Source organism: Microtus oregoni, unplaced genomic scaffold (genome assembly GCF_018167655.1).
Source record: "Microtus oregoni isolate MIOR12 unplaced genomic scaffold, Mior012 000007F_ref0000211, whole genome shotgun sequence".
NCBI classification, from domain to species: Eukaryota; Metazoa; Chordata; class Mammalia; order Rodentia; family Cricetidae; genus Microtus; species Microtus oregoni.
The window spans coordinates 56,356,554-56,369,801 of NW_024543066.1; positions in this window are offsets into that span (position 1 = coordinate 56,356,554).

A 13,248-nucleotide genomic window follows, 5' to 3' on the forward strand; every position below is an offset into this window, starting at 1 on the left:
CAGTGTTCCCCTCATAACTAGTGAGCAAATACGACCTGATTGCTGAAGACACCACAAGCTTCAGTGCAAGATGCAGAGAAAGCAAGCCAATAGGTGCAGTGCAGGCAGCAGTGGGAGAAAAGGCACCAGTGGTTTTACACAGCTGTGAACGCTAGGAAGGTAAGAGGTGCCCACTGGTGTCATAGTGGCATAACTACCACAGGAGCCAGCCAACCACACCCTAACTAGATCTGAAGCCTGCTTCACAAATGAAATCTACACCTGGTCAGAGGTCCAGTCAACAACTCATGTCTAGAGAGCTCATAGGCCCAAGAGATAACTATTACTATTGCTTGTTAAATTGTCATGGTATCAAATAGCCTTCTAAACACCTGTGTTTATACTCACAGACAACAACTACTTTCATCCTTAACTAGAGAAGTCACTCTCTAAGTGAACAGTGGCAAATGTAAGGACATATAGATTCCCAAAGTGCTGAGGATAAAACATCAAGGACCCAGCCTTTCAAAGTCTGAAAGTGATTGGTTCTTTCCTAAATTTATGGGCCTTGCTTCCATCCATCCGTTGCCCTGATGATCTTACAAGAAATAAAACTTACATGTGCAAATTTTCTTTTTAAAACTGAGGTAATCAAATATTGTCGTCTACTCACTGAATCAACAAAGATTCTGATTCAACAGAAGGGACAGAAATGGGTTCACTTACGGACAATCAAAAGGTACCACTATAGCTTTAGGCTAAACTTACAGACAAGTCCTATTAACACATTCTGGGTTTGCTATGAGAAGATAGCAGGGTGCATCTGCAGATAGTGATAATTAATTCTGTCTGGCAGGGTTACGGCTCAATCCTTGGGCAGTCTGTAGAGAAAGTAGAGAGATACGCCACAAAGAAAGCTAAGTATCCAATCATGGGAAGCATAAAACACGAATTTTAAAGGTTTGTGTAATCTTTCTAATTCAAGGCCTCATCAGAGCCAGATATCCACTAATGGTTAGTTTAAATCTACGCATAGATGATCCAGATACAACATCATAAACAGTCAAACATCCAGCTACGAACAGACAGAAGACAGCTCTAGACAAATAGTATATTCTCAAGGTCAGATATAAATTCATGGAGAGTTTGGCTCTAGTCACAGAGAAGATGAGTCCAATAGAACCAGCCAGCCATGAACAGTCAAAAGACAGCTATAGATGCCTAAAGACAAGTTCAGTAACAGCTTGTAACCTGTACAAAAAGACAATAACTCTGCCACACTCAGAGACCTAGTTATAACGCATGAAAAGCTTGGATGAATGAGAAATAAGACAAGGGTCCATCCATTGTAACGAAAACATGAAGACTGGAGGTCCATGCACACAGTATAAACAGAAAACAAGCATCCAGTTATAGTCAATACAGTTATAGTCAAGGGCAGTTTGGAGATTGAAATGGACTCTCAGCTTTTGTCCATAGTCACTCCGGTATGGCTATAAGCAGCTATGGCTCAACACAGGAGGAAAGAAATGTGCCGGTTACTCTCCAACATCAATGGAGAAGGGTTTAGAAGTGTATACAACCACATTTCTGAGAGCATTTATGAGGATATTTCAGAAGGATTTCAAACTATCTCCACATAATGGGATCTCAAGCTGAATAAAATTGAGAAAGCAAGCTGAAAACTAATTCATTTCTTGCCTGCCTAACTACAGACAAGAGGAGACAAGGCACTTTACCTTCCTTACCATGAGGAACTGTATCCTCTCTAATTCTAAGCCAAAATAAACCCATCCCTAAGTTGCTTTTATCAGATATTGTATAACAGCAATGAGAAAAGTAACTAGTCATGGAAAGTTGGAAAGAGTTGCAAACCTTCCGGATATCAACATGACCAGGAATACTCCAGATCCACACAAGGATATCAGAATCTAGTATAACAACAGCAAATACTGTATCTCAATGCGAACGACCAGACATTCCATCTGCTCACAGACTATCTGCATCTACCTATCTGGATCAAGTATATGCAGATACCCAGAGTCCCAGTGTAGTAACGATACTGACCATAATCAGAAGATTCATGGAGAAAGTGAACATCAGTCAATCCATAGCTGGTCTGAACATGATTAGAACAAGTTCACACAGAAAGGTAGAAAACAGATCTCAACACCCAGACTCTTACCAAGAGCAGACACAAACTGGAAGGACTAATAGCCATGGACAGCCAAAATCTAGTATCAGTGCATATGGCTTTTATATGGGCAATCAGAGATGAGTATGGGAAGTCAGAATTACACACAATCACTGTATACAGTTTGAATCTTTTATAAGCAAGGAGGTTCCAATTAAAGTCATCCCAAGGCTGATGAAGGACAAACAGAAAATAGATAAATAGGCTTTTCCTTCACATAACAAGCCACAGTATGTTATAGAGAGTCTGATCTAGTCCGAAAAGAAGAGGTGTCACCTGCCACAGAAAAGTTAGAAAATTGTCCAGGAATATAGATATTAATTCATAGGCAAACTGTATCTAACTATAGAGATTTTGGGGGGGGGGGAATTACAGGGTCACTATTTAATTCCAGAATTTTACATTAAATCACCACATGTATATAAATGGTGTAAAACAAGTACAGTGCTATTTTTAATACAAAATAAACATCTGTTTTATGGAAAACAACTATACTTTATATCTACACAGACAGCCCATCTTTTCCAAACAATAGCCAAAATTAAAACTCTAAAATCTCCACCACGGGAAGCCGCTTTTAAGCTATTCCAGGAGAATGGACCCACAATACACAACAGAGCTGTTCCAAATACTGCGGCTGGAATTTCAATGTTTTAGAATTGTTTTTTTCCCAATGCATTAAATTGTAGTTTGGGGTCATTTTTCTTATTTCAGCAATGATCTCAGATCATAGATGAGCAAACTAACATTAAAATATTTACAATTAACTCGCTGTTCTAAAAATAAAAGCTCTTAATAGTTTGCCCCAGTTATTTTAAATTTATTTACATACATGAAATGTGCTTTTTATTCTCTTAAAAATGCAACTTTCGTGTTACACCCTCATCTGGAAGTTTCCCGTGCTACGCTGCGTGACTCTGACACTTCTAGATAGTAAATACCACTCAGTTCAGCACCGTTCTTTATTGGTCTCTATAAATTTGTCAGTAGCCGCGAGGAGACCCAGAACTAGAGCTGTACTGCGGAAGCAGAGTGACTGTCGGGGGAAGTACTGAGAACACCCTCGTCCAGCCACTCCTGAGTTTGGAGGAGGGCCATTTCAGAATACTGCTGTTGTGATTCTTGGCTGCTGTCACCTCTAAAAGTGCTGACTTTAAAAGTTCTACTAAGAAAACTATCCGTTTGGAACCCAGCTTGTTTTTTTATGTACTAAGTCTCTGGTGTAGAAAAACTGGTATGTGCTGTTACCTAGGGTATATAAATATGTCCTGTCAAACACCAAAGGCTGTTTCACGTCTGTGAAATATTTAAAGCAATGGTCCCAACAATGTAACTTCATTTCTAATGACTGTTCAATTTGTTTTACATAAAAAAGTTCTTTTAATAAAACGGCAACTGATTAAAACAACATGGCCAGCACCATTATACAATCAATGTTATTGGGTACTGAAGTCCCACAATGTTCTCTAGGTTGGACCCCCTGAGGCAACCCTGCATTAATAACCTTTCTTCTCCCAAACCTGAGACTTCCCCCTCTGGGAAGCTTTCACCCAGGCTCTAACAATCACTTCTTTTTTTTTTTCAAATTAACTTATAATTAATTTTATTTATTTTTTTTTGAAAAAATTTCCACTTCCTCCCCGCCTCCCATTTCCCTCCCCCTCCTCCCACTCCTCTCCTCCTCCCCCCACTCCTCTCTCCCCCACTCCTCTCCCCCTCCCCCCACTCCATTCCCCCTCCCTCTCGAGTCTGAAGAGCAGTCTTTCTGCCCTGTGGGAAGTCCAAGGTCCTCCCCCCTCCATCCAGGTCCAGGAAGGTGAGCATCCAAATAGGCTAGGTTCCCACAAAGTCAGTTCATGCAGTAGGATCGAAACCCAGTGCCATTGTCCTTGGCTTCTCATCAGCCCTCATTGTTCGCCATGTTCAGAGAGTCTGTTTTTATCCCATGCTTATTCAGTCCCAGTCCAGCTGGCCTTGGTGAGCTCCCAATAGATCAGCCCCACTGTCACAGTGGGTGGGTGCACCCCTCGTGGTCCTGACTTCCTTGTTCATGTTCTCCCTCCTTCTGCTCCTCATTTGGACCTTGGAAGCTCAGTCCGGTGCTCCAGTGTGGGTCTCTGTCTCTATCTCCATCCATCACCAGATGAAGGTTCTATGGTGATATGCAAAATATTCATCAGTATGGCTATAGGATAGGGTCATTTCAGGTTCCCTCTCCTCAGTTGCCCAAGGTACTAGCTGGGGACATCTCCCTGGACACCTGTGAGCCCCTCTAATGCAAACTTGTGCAACCACTTTGGAAATCAGTGTGGCGATATCTCAGGAAATTCGGGATCAACCTACCCCAAGACCCATACCACTCTTGGGAATATACCCAAGAGATGCCCTATCATATGACAAAAGCATTTGTTCAACTATGTTCATAGCAGCATTATTTGTAATAGCCAGAACATGGAAACAACCTAGATGCCCTTCCAAGGAAGAATGGATGAAGAAAGTGTGGAATACTACTCAGCGGTAAAAAAAAAATGACATCATGAATTTTGCATGCAAATGGATGGAAATAGAAAACACTATCCTGAGTAAGGTAACCCAGACCCAAAAAGATGAACATGGGATGTACTCACTCATATTTGGTTTCTAGCCGTAAATAAAGGACATTGAGCCTATAATTAGTGATCCTAGAGAAGCTAAATAAGAAGGTGAACCCAAAGAAAAGCATATAGTCATCCGCCTGGATATGGGAAGTAGACAAGATTGCCGGGAAAAAACTGGGAACTTGGGGGTGGGGTGGGATGGGGGTAAGGGGAATTGGGGTGAGAAAAGTGAGAAGGGGAGGATGGGGGGAGCTTGGGGAAATGGGATGGTCGAAATAAAGGAAGGGTGGATATGGGAGCAGGGAAGTATATATCCTAATTAAGGGAGCCATCTTAGGGTTGGCAAGAGACTTAACAATCACTTCTTGTTTTGGACAGACAAAAGGCAAATCCTTTAATCGCTAGGAAACAATTCAATCGACTCAAGTGCTTTATAAAAGTTTTCAACTATATGTGCAGTAAGAGACTGGATATGTTCGTTCTACTCTTATAAATTCAAACAATTCAATAACAGCTGAATTCTCCGGGAGCCTGGTTTCTTACCCTAGACTTTCCTACCTGGTAACTGAGTCTCTGCTACTCCGTGTGTGTTAAGTTTCATGAGAAAGCTTTCCCATTCAGACTTGAGTTCAGTGAGCAGCTATAGTGTTTTAGTTAAGACCATGTGTTGGGAGTCCCCCGGTAAGTATTCTATGAAAGGCTAGGCTTATTCCTGGGGGATGATTCTTCTTCCTCATCTTCCTCTTCGTCATCTAGATAGTCCACTAAGCCAACCAAACTCCCCTTAGTGGTTGTCACTGATGTAGCCAAGTTTGCAGTTTTGGAAGAGGAACCATTAGAACTTGCTGGTGGTGTCTGAGCCACCACAGACTTACTGGTTGTACTGCTGGTTCCATTAGCAGCACTGGGGGGATGGGAGAAAGTAAATTTGAAGCCATCAGAAGACATCCTTTTGGAAAGGTTTTCCTTGTCTTTACTTTCTTTTGATTTTTTTAGTCTCCATAAATTTTTCATAACTATCGGGAAAATCATCTTCGGTCTTAGATTTTTCAATTGGTGTCACAACTGCCTTTTTTTCTTCATCATCATCTTCATCAAACCACATTTCTTCATCATCTTCCAAGGCTTTTGCATCTCTGTGAAATCGGTTGCTATGCAATATAGATGGTACACTGTTCAGTTTCTGATTTTGTCTGTCTTTTTCTTGTTCAATCACCACATTTATAGGAAGTACATCATCATTGCTCTGCTGGGCTTCTTGAATCACAAATTCTCAGACCATAGATGGACTAAACTCTACCAGATAAGAAAATATATCTGTAGCAGCTGATCTGACCTGCAAGTCATCCATGCCCATTACAATTTCCAGAGTGGGAAGAATTCTCAATTTTGCCAAGGTTTTGAAGAAAAAAAAAAGCATGTCTGTTCTGAGGTTGTAATGTCTGAGAAAATGCACAAAATTCCTTGAATAAATTAACCAATTCACACCATTTCTCATCATCTGTAGCTTCACCTGTTAACTGTGCAAAAACTTCGGACAAAATCTTCTCACCTTCCTGCAACATGCCGACTATTTCAACTTTACTGAAGAAAATAAAAGATATAAGAGTAGAAGGAAAATTCTCTTCAAAAACAGAAGGTGTGGGCAAAATGATGTCCTGCTTGTACTGCACCCTGTAAGTCTGATGTATCTTTTAGTTCCAAATCTATTATTCCGTAAACTTTGCAGTTTTGGTCAGGAATTCTCTATGGCTTTTTGGCTGGACCAAAGCAGGGTTATATTCAAGGCATCCCACGACATCCATGATACACTCATCAGAAAACATTACCTCAAAAAGAGTTGTCTTATTTAGGAATAAGATTCTTCTAATAATCTCATACAGATGGTGCAAGCCTTCAGTGTTTTCTCGGTCCTCACGAGCTTGGAACAGCTGCAGTAGTTTGTTTTTATATAGCCTTCATTTTCCAAGGCCAGAGCCAGCTTTTCCCTATGGATAGGTGAGGAAAGAACTGAGGTAGCTAAGTCAGCAATCTCTTCAAGTTTGCTGAGTTCACATGTGGGCATGTCATTAGACGACTAGTTTCTGGCATTTCTTCAAATCGTTCTTCTTCTGATTCATCAGTGAGGTCCTGTGTCTTCTACTGATGGCTCCTTACCTTGAACTACGAAGCTGGGGATGACTTTAGACTCTAATCCTTTTGTTTTTACCTCCTGATTTTTGGGATTGCAGGTGCTTGCCACTATGCTTGGCTTAACCAAGCTAGAGCTGAACCAGGGCCTCCTGTATGTTAGGGAAGCGCTCTACCAACTGAGTTATATTCACAGTCTTGTTCACATTTTAAAAAGAAAAATCTAAAAATGGTAATATTGTTGTTCCTAATTTAAAGTGGAATAATCAGTTACAGCGAGTAAAAACTGTCTGAGACTGGGGATGCAGCTCAGCAGCAGAGCACTTTCTTTATTTGTTGTTTGTTTGTTTGTGTTTGTTTTTTGAGACAGGGTTTCTCTGTGTAGCCCTGGCTTTCTTGGAGCTCACTTTGTAGACAAGACTGGCTTCAAATTCAGAGACCCTCCTGCCTCTGCCTCCCTAGTGCTGGGATTAAAGGTGGCAGAGCATGTATTTAGTATGAATTAAAACCTGGGTCAGATTACCAGCACTTGACAAATTTTTCCCCAGATCTCATCACAGCCAACATTTTCTTGAAAACTTAGAGCCAGATCATAATTTTCAGCTTCTGAACAAATAATTAATGTATCCTGCTGTTTCTGATATGCAGTGTTTGGATTTATCTTTGACTCCAAGAGATGAGATTTGTCAGACTCGGCATGGATCAGCAGCGACATGGCCTTGAGCTCCTCACGTGGAGGAGACGTGCCCAGTTCCCAGGTCGTCCCATTGCTGGTCTTTATTCAGGGTGTAGACCTTCATCCTCCATGTATCCGACATGGTTGCTGCTGGGCCTCCGCTCCAACCGCCACCTCGTTCATCTCGCTGGTGGGCCTCACTCCTGTGAGCCCGCAGTGGTTGTGGCGACTCAGGAGAGGCCCGAGTTCCCTACAGAGAATTTGTATTCAACACAAGAGAAATACGTCGATTGATTCATGGACGATTTATTTTCAGGATCATCTCATAGACATTGAATCCATAAAAAGAAAACAACAGTGATCTTATATAGCCAAGTCAGAGAAATTGAAACACAACTGTCAAAGTGATGGTCAGAAACAACCCATTAATGATGTAATTCCAACTGAAGAAATAGAACTAATCTACTAAAGCTAATTGGGAGGCAATTCCAGCACACAGGGCTGCCTAAAACCACTAGCTCCTGGTCTGGTTCTGCCCGTGAATCATGAGAATGGCCCAGCACAGGAGAAGCAAAGGTGCTTAAGATGAGGCTCTCTGTCGGTATCTCTTCTATCTTCCATTTGCCTTTCAACCCTTTCACATAGGATTTCCGTGCCTTCTTGCAGATTTTCTTGCCTTCTCCCCCTCCATGTTCTTCCTTGCATGCTTTGTGCTTACATATTTTTGTCCCCTAAAATTCAGTCTTCAATTATTTACCTGTTTAAATCTGTTTTATTTTATAAATTTATAAAATAAGATAAAGAGGTGAAATTCACTGCTTATTCAAAATTTGTTATTGGCAATTCTCACTCATTAAGATTGGCTGAAAGAAAAATTCAGAAGTCCTGTCTCTAGGGCCCTCCAATCAGTCACAGTGGTCTGATGGTACTGTGAAACCGAATGCACTCTTCTGAGTCTGGAATATAAACCAGCAAAAACTTACTCCTTCAGCTCCATACTTAACAGTTATTGCCAGACAACAACAAAAAAAATATATATTATTAACATTTCAACTTACATCACATAAGTACGCTGAGGAGTATTAATACAAACTCTCCCCTAATCATGTCTTGTTAAATGGGAAACAACATGGGAGAAAGAAAATGGACAGAATGTTCTGGATCTCCTCTGTATCCAGTAGATGGTGCTACAGACACATTTCACCTGCTTCCATATCAGAAATAAGTTTCAGTTTATTTTTTGTTTGTTTGTTTGTTTTTTAAATTCTTTTTATTTTTTTAGCATTTTTTTTATTGAGAAAAGGAAAAAAAACAAGTTTCTGCCTCCTCCCAGCCTCCCATTTCCCTCCCCCTCCTCCCACCCTTCTCCCCCTCCCCCTACTCCTCTCCCCCTCCCTCTCCAGTCCAAAGAGCAGTCAGGGTTCCTTGCCCTGTGGAAAGTCCAAGTCCTCCCCCCTCCGTCCATGTCTAGGAAGGTGAACATCCAAACTGGCTAGGCTCCCACAAAGCCAGCACATTAAGTAGGATCAAAACCCTGTGCCATTGTCCTTGGCTTCTCATCAGCCCTCATTGTTCGCCATGTTCAGAGAGTCCGGTTTTATCTCATGCTTTTTCAGTCACAGACCAGCTGGCCTTGGTGAGCTCCCAATAGATCAGCCCCACTGTCTCAGTGGGTGGGTGCACCCCTCTTGGTCCCGACTTCTTTGCTCATGTTCTCCCTCCTTCTGCTCCTCATTGGGACCTTGGGAGCTCAGTCCAGTGCTCCAGTGTGGGTCTCTGTCTCTATCTCCATCCATCACCAGATGAAAGTTCTATGGAGATATGCAAGATATTCGTCAGTATTGCTATAGGATAGGGTCATTTCAGGTTCCCTATCCTCAGCTGCCCACCAAAGAACTTTTACAGCTGATAAACACCTTTAGTAATGTGGCAGGATACAAGATCAACTCCAAAAAATCAGTTGCCCTCTTATACACAAAGGATATGGAAGCAGAGAGGAAAATCAGAGAAGCTTCACCATTCACGATAGCCACAAACAGCATAAAATATCTTGGGGTAAATCTAACCAAGGAAGTGAAAGATCTATTTGACAAGAACTTTAAGGCATTGAAGAAATTGAAAAGGATACCAAAAAATGGATGGACCTCCCTTGCTCTTGGATAGGGAGGATCAACATAGTAAAAATGGCAATTCTACCAAAGGCAATTTATAGATTCAATGCAATCCCCATCAAGATCCCATCAAAATTCTTCACAGATCTGGAGAGGACAATAATCAACTTTATATGGAAAAACAAAAAACCCAGGATAGCCAAAACAATCCTATACAATAAAGGATCTTCTGGAGTCATTACCATCCCTGACTTTAAACTCTATTACAGAGCTACAGTGATGAAATCAGTTTATTCTTGAAGAGGAAATTTTCAGTTTGGGGAAGCAATTTTTCTCAGCATCTAATTCTTTTATATAATTAGAAGCTCTGATGTGATTTAAGGTTGACTTTTTAATTTTTTTATTCTTTGACAGTTCATACACACAAACACACACATACATTTTTGTTCATTGTTACTCCCTTTTGTCCTTCCATTCCCTCCTCTCTTCCACTAAAACTCTTCTTCCCACTAAGCCCCCTCTTGCTTTGCTATCTTTTTATCACCTACCAACTTTAATTACGGTTTTATAACTGCTTGTATGAACATAAATTGGACGTTATTTATTGGAACATGGACAACTTCTCAATTGCTATATTATTGGAGAAAATCACACGCGCGCGCACACACACACACACACACACACACACACACCACAGTAACTTCGCATAGTCCCTCAGTGAGGGTGAGCATCATGAGCCTTTCCCCCATGCAGGGTGAAATGGCAACAGGCCCAATCTTGTACTTGTAATCACAGCCGTGATCAGTTCATAAGTGGAATGTCTGAATCAAGTCCAGAAGACATTATTTCATCTCTAAACTCTGTCTCTTAAATTCTGTCTGTCTGGGGAGCAAACTTCTTATAGTGAAACATTCTACTCCCCAAGACATATCTCCAAAGCTCCAAATTCTCTGGGTGAAACATTCCACTCCCCAAGAACTATCTCCAAAGCTCCAAGCCACAGTTTCCTGCACACCACTTCCTAAGAATATGTAGATTTATGTTTGAATCTGGCTTCATTTAATAGCCAGTTTGAAGTAAGTCACATATTTAATGAAATGTTGTATATAAGCACACAGTGCACTGTACTTTTGCAAAAAGGATAAAATAATGTTTTTTTCTTCTCCCAACATATCAAAATCACAAAAAACTAGATACTGGCACATACCATAAAACCTTTTCTCATGCAAGGCATGGTGGCAAATTCCCATAATACCAACTTGCAGGAGAGAAAAGCAAGAGAATTGAGATTCAAGGCCATCCTGGATAATATAGTCGACTCTAGGATAGATAGTCTGGGCTATGAAAGCTTGTCACTGACAGAAAAAGGGAATGAAGAGATGGAAGGATCTTTTCTTCTGACACCTGATATCAATGAAAAAGAAAAGCACCAACTCAAATTATAGGGGAGGGGTTTCCTTGCTCCACCTTGCTACTGTGGTGAGCACACTAAGGGGGAACCATGAACCTTGGCTTTAGAACCTTGGGGACAACCTGACTGAAATCTCACACTGCTAACATTTACTATAGAAAGAAAGGGCCAGAACACAACTTCTATAGGGATCTTGTTTTTATGATATGAATCAGGAAATAATACTTGACAAAATTCAGCATGATAAGGACATACAGAAAATAAAACATTGAATGTTTAAGTAGTTTTAAAAATAAGACTTACAGGACAACAAACTATTTCAGAAAGAACACACTGTCTTTTCTGTTCAGATGTTAAAATGTTCTTTCTTACATAAGGTTAAAATCTATTTCATTTTGTTTGTGTGTGTGTAGTTTCTTGAGTCAGGGTTTCTCTGTAGCTTTGGAGCCTGTCCTGGAACTAGTTCTTGTAGACCAGGATGAGCTCGAACTCACAGGGAGAAGCCTGCATCTACCTCCCAAGTGCTGGGATTAAAGGCGTGCGCCACCACCGCCAGGCCAAAATCTATTTCCTTTTTGTAAGTAACTTTGTTCTGCCTTCTTTCCATACATCGTGAAAAGCAGATATGTGTGAGGCAGCAGCTCTGTTGTGCCACACGCTGCAGCCTTCTTCTCCTATGAAACTCTACTCTCCTGGAAAACCTTCCCAACAAGCAAATGAAGCAAGAGGTGATAACTGGCTCTTGGCCCATTGCAAGCTCACCACAGTTCACATATGGCCACAGATCGTCCTAGCCCTATGACTCTGTAATACCCTCTCATGATGGTGACCCCCACCTGTAAACAGAGATTGCTCACTTGTTTCCTGGCTTCCCAGACCCGAATAATCACACAAAAACTATATTAATTGCAACACTGTTTGGCCTATTAGCACAAGTTCCTTACTGACTAACTCTTACATCTTAAATTAACCCATTTCTATTAATCTGTATATCACCAGGAGGCTGTGGCTTACTGGTAAGGGTCCAGAATTTGTCTCCTTTGGCAGTTACATGGCATCTCCTTGACTCTACCTACTCTCCCTATATATCTCTGCTCAAACTTTCTGCCTTGTTTTATTCTGTGAAGCCATTGGCCAAATCAGCTTCTTTATTAATCAATGGTAATAAAACATATTTGTAGCATACAGAGAGGAATCCCACATCATCTCCCTTTTTCTGTCTAAATAAAAAGGAAGGTTTTAACTTTAACATAGTAAAATTACATATACAAAACAGTTATCAAGCAAGAATTATAGTTACAATATTTAGTTTATTTACATTTGTCAAATTAAGGAAAATATTTTGTCAACTATCTTATCTTTGTGAGTCTAAAGTTTTATATCTAATTTATACTTTATCACAACTAAGAAAAACTGTAACTATTTGTCTTCAAGTCTATAAAGACTCTAGAAAGATATGATATTACCTAAGTAAACAGGAAGTACATTGTAAGCAACTTCCAAAACCCTAGAATTAACAGAGACATCTTGCTGCCTGGGCAGTCACCCAAAGTTCTTCTGTACTGTTGGGGTATCCATCTTCAGCCTACAGGCCCATAGTATCTGGCAGACTTTTCCATGAAGCAGGAAATTTGACAATCTGTTTTGCCTTATAATGGCAAAGTTTATTAGTTGCTTTCTTCTGTATCCTGCAGAATGGCTGGAAGACTCATTTATGAAGCAAGAACACTGAAAGACTATCTCACCTTCTTTAGGCAAGTTTAACTGTCATTTTTCTGTGTGTTCTGAATGTCTAGTTTATACAGAATACCATCAAGCAGTCCAGGAAAGAGCAGTTTCTTGCCCAAATGGCTAGCAAACTCTATAAGGAGACTCTTAGATTCCCATCATCCTTTTGAAGTAATTGGTGCTTCCAGAAGCAGACATGTCTCACTATTGAGATAAGTCTAAGTGCTTAAAACCTTTTAAATGCCAAATTCTGTAGGTCTTTGAAAGATTTGAAAAAACCTATCCATCTGAAATATGTCTCTGTACATCTAGAAAACCTAACTAACATGACTACAATTTTGACTATTATAAGTGGCTATTAATTTGTAATTTTAAATTATTTATTACATTTTTAAATGAGTTGTATAAACACAATACCCTAT